This window comes from Lepus europaeus, chromosome X, assembly GCF_033115175.1.
Source record: "Lepus europaeus isolate LE1 chromosome X, mLepTim1.pri, whole genome shotgun sequence".
NCBI lineage: Eukaryota > Metazoa > Chordata > Mammalia > Lagomorpha > Leporidae > Lepus > Lepus europaeus.
The window spans coordinates 76280581-76293070 of record NC_084850.1 but is presented as its reverse complement, the minus strand read 5'-3'; the positions used below and the strand labels follow the sequence as shown (position 1 = coordinate 76293070).

General features: G+C 39.5%; 1 pseudogene; it reads left to right on the top strand.

Annotated features, from left to right (window-relative positions):
* Window positions 1-8043: 8043 nt before the first annotated feature.
* LOC133752692 (beclin 1-associated autophagy-related key regulator-like) lies at window positions 8044-11844 on the top strand (annotated as a pseudogene).
* Window positions 11845-12490: the final 646 nt, after the last annotated feature.

Here is a 12490-nt window from a genome sequence, read left to right as displayed (position 1 = left end):
CATATCATGTAGAAACTTGCAAATGATGTTCAATACAGATGCCCTTCAATGAGTAAAATGATTAAATCAATTGTGATACATTAATTCCATGGAGTAACAGTAAACAGGAATGAACCATTGATGCATGCCACAATTGGTATGATTCTTCAAGGAATTATGTTCAGTGAAAAAATTCAAGTCTGAAGGTGTTAAACTACATGATTTCACTTATGTAACATTCTTGAAATAACAAAATTATAGAAATAGAGAACAGATTAGTGGTTATGGAAGTTAAAGAAGCAGTAGTTTTAGAAGGGAAAGAAGTGGATATGATTAGAAAAGAGCAACACAAAGGAATCCTTGAGTTGCTGGAACTGCTCCATATCATGACAAAATAACACTCATACAAATGAATGCATGCAAACTGGTGAAATCTAAATGATATTAATAGGTTTTATCAATGTGAATCCTACTTGTGATATTATAAAACAGCTTTGTAAGATGTTGTTATTGGAGAAAACTAAAAAGAACAGGAAGATATCACTATATTATTTCTAACAACTGCATGTGATTCTACAATTAACTCAAAATAAAACTATTTTTTGTTTTTGTTTTTGTTTTTGTTTGACAGGCAGAGTGGATAGTGAGAGAGAGAGAGACAGAGAGAAAGGTCTTCCTTTTTGCCGTTGGTTCACACTCCAATGGCTGCTGCGACCAGCTCATCGTGTTGATCCGAAGCCAGGAGCCAGGTGCCTCTCCTGGTCTCCCTTGCGGGTGCAGGGCCCAAGCACTTGGGTCATCCTCCACTGCCTTCCCGGGCCATAGCAGAGAGCTGGACTGGAAGAGGGGCAACCAGGATAGAATCTGGCGCCCTGACCAGGACTAGAACCCGGTGTGCCAGCGCCGCAAGGCGGAGGATTAGCCTGTTAACCCACGGCGCCGGCATCAAAATAAAACTTTTTGAAAATTATAATGAGTGAAGAATTAAAATATCATATGTAGCTTCCAAATTAGTTTAAACAAAATGTAGCCTGGGACTTTGATAATTTAGTTTATCTAAGGGAATCAGGGAAGAAGAAAATATAATAAGAAAAAAGTCATTATGCACAAAAGACAGATTTGAGATAGCTGAAATAAATCCAAATACATCAGTGTGTACAATATATGTGAACAGACTGACAGTATCATTAAATATCTGAGAATTTCAGATTGGTTTAAAACCCTAAACCTAGATGCATGCTATTTAGAAGGGCTCTATATTAAACAAAGTTGTTGAAAAGCACTAAAAGTAAAAGGACTAAAAGTAAAGGATATATCAAATGCCACCCAACCAAATGCTGATGTAACAAATTACAGAGATTAAAGATATATATTTCTTATTTTTTCAAAGTCTATGTTTTCGTTACTGACAATCTGTTTCAAATTAGCTCTATCAAAAGTAGTAGCACAAAACTGAAGCCCAAAATGGCAGTTCATTATACCCAATATCCTTGGAGAAAGCAACATCCTAAAAGATATAAATGCTCACTACAGGTAATTATAATTACAAAATAACAAGAACATACCATTAAAATGATTTCTAAACGAAATCAGTATATATGTAAGTTTAGAGGATTTTTTTTAACTTAAATTGAAATAGAGAAGATTTCACAAGTACTACATCCCTAAAACTTACTAAGGAATACAGGAAACAGAAATCCCTTTCAGCCAATACTTAGGCAATCAAAAGTACCCCCAAAATAAGGTCATCTAATTATAGAACAAAATCAAAATGTGTGCATTTGGCACAGTAGTTAAAGGCTTCACTTGGGATAGCCATATCTCATATAGCATTGTCTGGGTTTGGGTCCTGGCACCAATTGCAGTTTTCTACTAATGGACACCCTTGGAGGCAGCAAATGGCTCAAGTACTTGTATGCCTGCCACCCATGTGGAAGACATAGATTGAGTTCAATACCCCTGGCTTCAGCCTGGCTAAGCTCAGGCTATTGTAGGACTCTAGGGGTGAACCAGTAGATGGAAGAAGAGATATATTTCTTAACAAATGTAAATTATAAACTTTTATAGAAAGAAATAAAATATCCAATTTAACTAATAGTATCAATTAAAATAAATTGGAAATCAAAATGCCCCAAAAACAATTTCAGATAGTTCCAAAGGTAATTTTTATCAACCATACAAAGAATAGATAATCTGTATCTTACAAAAACTATTTCACAAAAGAAACAATAAGAAAGGGAATCTGAATTAGTTAATGATATTAGTTTGTCTCTTATAATAAATTCAAAAAAGGATATTAAAGAATGCATGATATTGGAATAGTATCATAAACAGAGGTATAGTAATTCTAAGCACTCTCACAGATAATCAAATCTAGCAGTATATTAAGTAAGAATGAACTACATTACATAAGGATGAAATAGTTTCTATTCCAGGAGTGTAATAAATGGTTCATCATCAGAAAATCACGAAAGACCTCCATGTAGCTCCTGGCTACAGATCAGCCCAGATTCAGCTGTTGCAGCCATCTGGGGAGCGAACCACTGGATGGAAGACCTTTCTCTCTGTCTCTTCCTCTCTCTGTTTGTAGCTATACATCTCAAATAAATAAAATTTTTAAAAATCATGCAAGAGGGTCCGGAGCTGTGGCACAGTGGGTGAAGCTGCTGCCTGCAGTGCCAGCATCCCATATGGACACCGGTTCTAGTCCCAGCTGCTGCATTTCCCATCCAGCTCTCTACTACGGCCTCGGAAAACAGTGGAAGATGGTCCAAGTCTTTGATCCCTTCCCCTGCACGTGCATGGGAGACCTGGAAGAGGCTCCTGGTTTCGGATCAGTGCAGCTCTGCCCATTGTGGCCAAGTGGTGAGTGAAACAGCAGATGGAAGACCTCTCTCTCTCTCTCTCTCTCTCTCTCTCTCTGCTTCTCCTTCTCTTTCTGTGTAACTCTTTCAAATAAACAAATTTTTTAAAAAATCATGAAAGAAAAGAAAGAACATTAGTAAATTGTAGGAGAAAAGTATGATTAAATTCTATAGATGGAAAACTTACTTGATAAAATTTAACACTAATTTATAAAACAATCTCTTCACAACTGGGAATAAATATGACATTTGTATAACAAAGGATACCTACCAAATCAATACAACAGGTATACCGACTAAGAGGATAGACTGTGAAGCCAGACCACTGTGGATGGAATTCTGTCTCTGCCTCTAAAATGCTATATATGACTTCGACATATTATATATCTCCTTTTTGCTTCAAAAATAGTTATCTATCCCTGAAGGTTAATGAAGAGGTACATAAGCTGATGCATGTAAAATGCTTGAAATATGTTATGGGTGGGGCCAGTGCTGTGGCACAATGGGTTAAGGCCCTGATCTGCAGCACTGGCAACCTATACGGGTGATGGTTCAAGTCCTGGCTGCTCCACTTCCAATCCAGTTCTCTGCTAATGGCCTGAGAAAGCAGTGGAGGATGGCCCATGTCTTTGGTCCCCTAAAACCATGTGGGAGACCCAGAAGCAGCTCCTGTCTCCTGGCTTCAGATCAGCTCAGCTCCAGTCATGGTGGTCATTTGGGGAGTGAACCAGCAGACAGAAGACCTCTCCCTCTGTTTCTACCTCTCTGTGTAACTCTGTATTTCAAATAAATAAAATAAATCTTAGAAAAATATATTTTGTGGGAAACTGCAATAATTTAGCTTATATTTTTATTATTTTTGAGATTAGTATTATTATATTGCATGGTGAGAATTTGAAATATTTCCATAAATGTTAGAAATGAGAACAGGCTTCTCTCATGCATCTAAAAGTGACAGTTCATCACTTTTACTTGCAAAGAGAATACGTTTTCTTTGTTTGTTCAAGAAAAGAACCAATGAACAAAAGTGATAATTGGTTCAGCAAGCTGGATCTACACAAGATCAACTCTATAGAAACTCAGTGGCATTTAAGTGGTTAACAGTTAAAATATATAATACAAAAATAATCTCATTTGTGTATATATACTAATTTGTAGGAGTTGGTGTGTAGAAATACCACAAATTTCAACAAACAGCTGTTGCATTAAAACAAATTTCAGAAGGAATAGGATATATAATATCAAGTACACAAATTGAATAGTTGTAAGTCAATACTCTCTACTTAGCTTAAGAATAAGCATATACATAATTAATATCATGAAAACATTGATGTGAATGATGATCCTAAAAATAAGGGCAAAAGATATGTACAGAGAAAAGAGTTAATGCACTTGTGGCAAGTTCTATAGGTAGCTTCAGTTGAGTTTGTATTGTTTAATTTCTAAATATATCCTTAAAATGCCACATATTAATATTTGAAAAACTGAGTAACCAAAGGACTTGAACAGGCATTTTTCAAAAGAGGAAATTCAAATGGCCAACAGACACATAAAAAAAATGATCAAGATCACTAGATATCAGGGAAATGCAAATCAAAACCACAATGAGTTGTCACTTCACCCCAATTACAATGGCTCTCATATAGAAATCAACAAACCATAAATGCTGCGGAGATAGTGAGGCAAAAGGTACCCTAATCTACCATTGTTGGAAATGCTAACTAGTATAGCCATTGTGGAAGACAGTATGGAGATACCTCAGAAAGCTGCAAGTAGACATACCATATGACCCAGCACTCCCACTCCTGGGAATTTACCCAAGGAAAATTAAAGCAGAATATGAAGTATCTGTATCCCCGTGTTTGTTACAGCTCAATTCACAATAGCTAAGATATGGAATCAATCCAGATGCCCATCGACAATGACTGGATAAAGAAATTGTGGTATATACACACACACACACACACACACACACTATGGAATACTATTCAATAGTAAAAAAAAAAAATGAAATCCTGTCTTTGCAACAAAATGGCTGCAACTGGAAACCATTATATTTAGTGAAATAAGCCAGTCACAAAAATAAAAATACCATGTATTTTCCCTGATCCAAGGTAACTAACAGAATACCGAAAATGTAATGTGTATGAATGAAATTGACGTTTTGAGATTCAATGATTGTTTAGGGGCCTTGTCTCTACTCTTGAGGAACAGTGTTTTTATCTTCTATTTGTTGAGCTCTTTTCTTAGCGTAGGGTTAATCTTATGAGTATAAAGTAAACTGAACGTAGATCATTGTGGGGGCTGGAGCTGTGGCGTAGCAAGTAAAGCACCTGCCTGCAGCGCTGACATCCCATATGGGCAGCAGTTTGAGGTCCAGATACTCCACTTCTGAACTGGCTCCCTGCTAATGCTCCCAGGAGAGCCGTGGAAGATGGTCCAGGCGCTTGGGCCCTTGCATCTATATGGGAGACCCAGAAGAAACTCCTGGTTTTAGCCGTTGTAACCATTTGGGGAGTGAACCAGTAGATGGAACTTCTCTCTCTATTTCTCACTCTCTCTGTAACTATTCCATTCAGCTAAAATAAATCAATACATCTTTTTTTAAAAAATAGGTCATTGTAAAAATTGAGAGGGAATAGTAGAGGAAGGAGTAGGAATGGTGGGAGTATGGGCAGGAGGGAAGGTAGGGTGGGAAGTACCACTATGCTCCTAAATCTGTATACATGATATACATGTATACATGAAATTTGTATATCTTAAAATTTAGAAAAAAGAAAAAGTGAGTGACAGGTACATGGATGGTCTTTAATAAATATTTTGTTTTGCCTTGTTTAAAATCTGTTTCAAATCAAAGTAGAGTTCTATATGTTTCAGAAAAAATTAATTTGGAAATATTTGCTAATTATTAAACTGTAAGCCTTTCTAATTCACTTAACTGATATTTGAAAATTGACTGTCTTAAATCATTCTAACAAAGTGTAGTAACTATAAACATACGTAATATATCTTCAGCTCTTAGCAACGTGTTTTGAATACAATATATCATTTAAGCCATTCATAGTATACACTGATAGAATAATTTTCTTCAGGGGGGTGCTTATTTATTTTGTTTCCTTTTTTAATTGATTATTTCACACTTTTTAAAAACATTTTGCCATATGACTTCAAGGGTAGACATTATATACTTACACATATATACTATTTTTTCTTGAACACAGATATATTAATATCAGAGTGAGTGACTCATGACAATGATCCTAACATGGGGAAAGAACAGCATATTGTCATTTATGTGGTATGATTCAGTGAAGAAATATTTATAACTATATACCAAATAATATATCTACAAAATTTTTATACTTAGTATGTATATTAACTTCCACAAGTAAGGGAAAAATGTGCTATTTGTCTTTTTAGATATGACTTATTTAACTTAGCATAATGATCTCCATTTCCATCATTTCTTAAAGCATTGAGTACAGCACATTATTTCCTTCTGCAGAAGCTGTTGAACTTCTGCCCACATAGTAAAAATTCAAACTAATGACTCTGTTTGTCATTGAATACCCTCCACGATCAGATGCTGTTAAGAGAAGCAAATTAAACCTTAAAGTTACATGGCAAAGTGTGTGGGTTTTATGTGGCTTGGAGGCTTCAAGTGACATGTAGCTTACATTTGCATGTAAGGACAAGGCACAGCCTTGGTTGCAGGACTCTGGAGAAAATGAAGTGTTAACAAGCCATAAGTCACCAGAATGTAAGTATGGAAAAATATGTCTGAGGCAGGCCAGAACTGGAAGATGAGTTACAGTTAATTCAAAAGGCAACATGGAAACTGAGAAAACCTAGGAGTTGCTGAAGTAAAATAATAACAATCAATGAGGATCCATGGTGTCTATGAGCTGAGCAGATCACATTCTTCATTGGACGCTTCATTGAAGAGAACTTAAGTGAAAATCCAAAGTTTGTTCTAAACTTCTACAGTTAGGGGACAAGAGACTACTGTTTGAAATAATTTTTCTATGGAGTTCCATGAGCCTAAAGTGAAGTTTTTCACTTTCATCTGAGTAAATGTGATGCTTATAGTTGAAATAAGTCGTCTTTTATTTATTTTTATTGTAGTTATGTAATAAAAGGCACAATTCCAATAAACTAATCTCCCTTATTTCTTTCTTTTTCCTCACAACATCATAAATGAGGTTTTAAAGCTAAACCAAGGGCCGGCGCTGTGGCGCAGCGGGGTAAAGCTCTAGCCTGAAGCGCCAGCATCCCATATGGGCACCGGTTCTAGTCCCAGCTGCTCCTCTTCTGAGCCAGCTCTTTGCTGTGGCCTGGGAAAGCAGTGGAAGATGTGCCCATGTGGGAGACCCAGAAGAAGCTCCTGGCTTTGGATCGGCGCAGCTCCGGTAGTTGCAGCCATCTGGGGAGTGAACCAGCAGGTGGAAGACATCTCTCTCTGTCTCTACCTCTCTCTGTAACACTGTCTTTCAAATAAATAAAATCTTAAAAAAAGGAGCTAAACCAACACTTTTTTCCTTCCAATGTTTTATTTTATCTTCTCACAAAAGATGTGTTATTTTCATGCACCCGAATGATTTCCAAATTGGTCTTATCACAGTGATTGAAATCTCACTGATGAAGCCAAGGAAAAAATTATTGAGGAGGATACATTAATACCTTGATTACAATTAGGCATTTGTTTTTCTGAAATTCGTACAACTAAGAAGTATCCAAGCCTATCATTTAACTCCAGTGTTACATCTATATTCTTTCTTTCAACCCCCACTGCACGGTTTCAGCTTAATCAAGGTTTCTACAGCAAAGTTTTCCCTTTTCACCTAGCTCTTGGCTCAGGAAAACAGTGAATATAAGAAATTTCATTATACACCAATAGATAAGTATGCAGCACTATATTCCTGCTGGTGGCCTGAATGAAAGATTTGTTCAGGAGTATGATTGCTTTAAACTATTTTGGCAACTGACTGGAGAAAAGAAAGATACATTCATCTTTGTAATCATGTAAATTTCACTGCTACTAGCGTGTGAGCAATTATTGGGCAAGTAAAGTAGAATAATTATTGAATATTCATTAATGCATATGGATAAAGAAATGAGCTTCTCCAAACCAGCATTGATTTTCACCTTCTCCTTATCTATAAACTGAGGTAAATGTTTTTCTTTAATTGCATGTAAATCCATGAGTACTCAGATTAAAAGCTTTACACTTGTGATCATCTTGGATTCATATCTGAGGCTTTTGTCATCACCAGAATATGAAGGGCAGCATGCACTACAACGACTGAGTATGGATGTCATGTGTGTGTGTGTGTTGTGTGTCTTTAAATAATGACTGGATCACTCCAAAATGAAGTATTTGTACAAACTCATATTATGCATTATAGTATACAAAATCTCATATGTAATTCTGGGAATTCACAAGACATCTACACACCTAGCCACAGAGAAGAATGAGAACAACAAAGAAGGCGAATGACTGAGGGAAAATTTTAGTAAAGAGACAATGGGAATGGCAAACAGCACAGACACTTCAAAAGCCAGAAGAGAGAGACACAAAGCCTGCCACAGCTGTTTCCCGAGCAACCTGGATTGGGAGATGCCATCTTGCCAGAAGAAGGTAAACAGAAAGGATCACAACCCCCACCACCTCCACAACTTGGCAGCGCTAACTACAGAAGAATTCCACAGCACTCACATGCCATAAATCCAATCAAGAAACCTGACTGGTGCCAGACCTCCTGCTTTGTTCAACACAAAACAAGGCCAACACCATGGCGCAGTGGGTTAAAGCCCTGGCCTGAAGCGCGGGTATCCCGTATGGGTGCCGGTTCTAATCCCGGCTGCTCCACTTCCCATCCAGCTCTCTGCTATGACCTGGGAAAGCAGTGGAAGATGGCCCAAGTCCTTGGGCACCTGCATCCATGTGGGAGACCCAGAAGAAACTCCTGGCTCCTGGCTTTGGATCAGTGCAGCTCTGGCCATTGCGGCCATCTGTGGAGTGAACCAGCAGATGGAAGACCTCTCTCTTTCCGCCTCTACCTCTCTCTGTAACTCTGTCTTTTAAAATAAATAAAATAAGTCTTAAACAAAAAGCAAAACCACAACACATTGCTGGCTATGCTAGAGCCACTGCTAAATTCTATGTCTTGGACACCATCAAGCAGCTCTGTTGGGACGAAAAACTCCAGAGCCATATTTGTGCACTTTCCAGGAAAGAGAGCAGTCCCCCTGCTGTAATCCTGTAGCTGTAAAATTTCTGAGCAGAAGACCCAGAGCTAGGCCTGCTCATGCTGCTTAATTTGGGGAAGTTCCCCCCAGCCTCTTGGGGCTTGACACCAGCATCAGCCCATGAGCAATTCCACAGGACCATACTTGAGAAAGTCACCCTCTGCATATCTTAGCACAAGGTGCTGAGTTCCCATAGCATGAGCCCCAGTACTACACATGCACTCCCTGTGGGGAAGTTCCCTCTGTGACCTGCAGCTCTGACCCTATTGCTGTTGATACAACAACCCTTAGAGTAGCTCGAACTCGCTTAGAGGATCTAGAGAGCCCTATGTGCCTGACTGCTTCAGTCTGGCAGCTGCCAGTCCACAATCCCCAGCATAACTGCCATTTGCCCTGCACCACTTTGGTAAAGGCCCCACTGCCTCCTCTACCTCCAGTTCTTCCAGGATTTCAACTATGAATGCTAAATTCCTCAGAATCACAAGAATCTAACCTGCAGGACCTAGAAAAGAATTTACTTGCATTCGACCACTCAAGATCCACATATGCCAGTATACAATGCCCACATAACCTGTAATGACACCATAGAAAGGGAACAAGCTCCCCTTTACATGCCCCAGGGCTGTAACCAGGGCTTTCAGTTCTATAAATCACAGCATCAGTTACACCCATCAGCAGGACCTGGTGTAGGCCCCATCCATATCACACAGCCCCACAGCAATGATTATTGGTGCCACAAGTCCCACAATCACTCGGGCTTACCTGATGGGACAGAGACAGAACACTCTGTATCCCACAGCACCAGACCATGGTTACAGCTATCACAAACCCCAGTGTGATTGGCAGCCAACTCTTTAACCAGTGAAGACACACACCTTTGAAGGACGTGTCCACTTCTAAGTCATGCTACTACCTCCATGAGTGGCAGCCGGGTAGACAACAGCGGCACTCATGGACATTGTTGACATGGATTACTGCTAAGGAAATCATTCAGAGTTTACACTGCGGGGCTCATCTAGAAACAAAGGCAAAGCAAAATTCCAAATGACACCCTGAATTTCATCTAAGAAAGTTATTTCCAGTTAAACCTATTCCAGAAGGAAGGGGCTATTATACCACATGTACAGACATTAGCATAGGGACACAGGAAACATGAAAAAGCAAGTTAACATGACCCCTTCGAAAGGATATAACTAGTACTCCAACAGTATTTTTTCACTTTGTGTTGCTATGTGAGGGCAAACTTTTGAAATCTTTATATATACTAAACTGATTTTCTGTATATAAAGAGAATTGAAAATGAATCTTGATGTGAATGGAAGGGGAGAGCGAGTGGGAAAGGGGAGGGTTGCGTGTGGGAGGGAAGTTATGGGGGGGGAGCCATTGTAATCCATAAGCTGTACTTTGGAAATTTATATTCATTAAATAAAATAAAATAAAATAAAATAAAATAGAAATCTATAAATTTACAGAAAGACAATGCAAAATAATGTTGCTAATGAAATTCAATGAGATACAAGAGAATACAGACAGAAAACATAAAGAAAGTGAGGATAATGCATGATATAAGTGAGAAATTCAACAAATAGAAATCATTAAAAAGAACCAATTGGAAATTCTAGAGTTGAAAATTTCAACCAATGGAAAAAAAAATACAGTTGTGAGTTTTAACAACAGAATAGAGCAAATGGAAGAAAGAATTTCTGATTTTGAGACTTTTGAAATAACCAGTTAGAAACACACACATACAAAACCAGTGGCCCCAAGAGAAAAAGAAGATGCAGAGGCCCAATCAGAAGCTTGGTGACTAGTAGAGAAAAAGGCCACTGACTTAAGAAGTCATCATGAGCATTTGGCAAGTCATCAACAACCCCATACATTAGAGCTTTCATCTGTCATTTTTCCAATGGAGGATATAAACACTGATATGATTGTCCCTGCAGATGTGTCCTCCGAGAATGACAGCGCCATGGCCACCAGCACCATGAGCAAGCTCACTGAGGACCACCTACTTCTCAGGCTGCTGGGTCTGCGATGACCATGTTGGAGACTCCAGCATTAGCATTATAGGGCCTTGGATTTCCCTCCCCAACAACGTGGACAACCCTGTCTACTACAATTGGGTGGAAGAGAAAAACACACACAGGGGGCCATACATGCAGCACAGTCACCCCACTTATACCATCACTGCAGCCTTGTGCTATGACACCCAGCTGGTCAACATGCTGTCCCACACACTTGATGTGAACCTTCCCAAAAAGCAGTGCCACAATGAACTTCGTGGGGAAAATCTTACCAAACAGAAAGTTACTTGAGCAGTGAAGAAACTGAATACAAATATCCTGTATTTTTGTTTTTCTCAGCATGTGAATTTAGACCCCTTACAAACATTGTACACCCTCAGGGATCTCATGTACCTGGTCAGTTCCAACTCTGAACACGTGGGCAAGTCAGGACCCTTTGAAGTGTGAGCTGACTTCAAGGAGTCCATGGAGTTTCTAGAATCCCTGAGTTGCTGGAGCATCGAAGGAGAGTGGAGACCAGCACGTAAGTGATGAAGAAACCCACCAGGGCATAGACAGGGAGAAAAGTGCCCAGCCCCCGGGTTTGTGACATCCATTCCCAGACCATGGAGGTGCCCCAAAGCCAGAGCACCCAGGCGTCCCTGTCCATCATGAGCAGCGGTGAAGGTGGCATGATCACCTCTGAGACCGCCTCGGGAACCTCCGGATTCAAGGCTTACTTACATTGACCACTGCTGGAGTGCATGGACCTGATGGCGGATTTGCATCCAGAAGTATCTCCTCGACCATACGCTAGTGAACCTTGCCTGTGAGTTAAAACAGTACCTGGAACACAAAGAGGTGAACCACTGTTCATTGTTTTGAAGCATGGAGACAAGTGGTCATTTGTCAGGTGGCCTTGGGGTGGGGGAATGATCCTCATGCTTATGATGATGAATAAAACCGAGGGGTCAAAGGTCCTCCTCTCCAGACCCATGTTGGCAGAAGGAAGAGCTGTTCATGAAGTTGCTTCTGTTGGGGAAGACATTCTCTTGGCCTCTCTCGGGTTACAGCCCTTGGACCCAGCATTGGTTGTTTAGACTGTTCCCCAGCTCTTTCAGTTTATAGGCTGGTTGAGCCACAAGCAGACATTTCTTACTGATTGGGAATTAAAAGAGAAGAGCCCATGAGAGTATTGTAGGCATGGAAAGCCGAGATACCATGGAAAAGAAAAAAAAAAAAGAAGACCTAAATGAAAGATCTCTGTGAGTGAGAGCCCAGTGGTAAGAACGGGGCCATCAAAGAAGGAGGTACCTTTCTCTGAAGGGAGGAGAGAATTTCCACTTTGACTAGGACCCTATCGGAATAAGATCAAAGTCAGCGAACCCTAAAGGC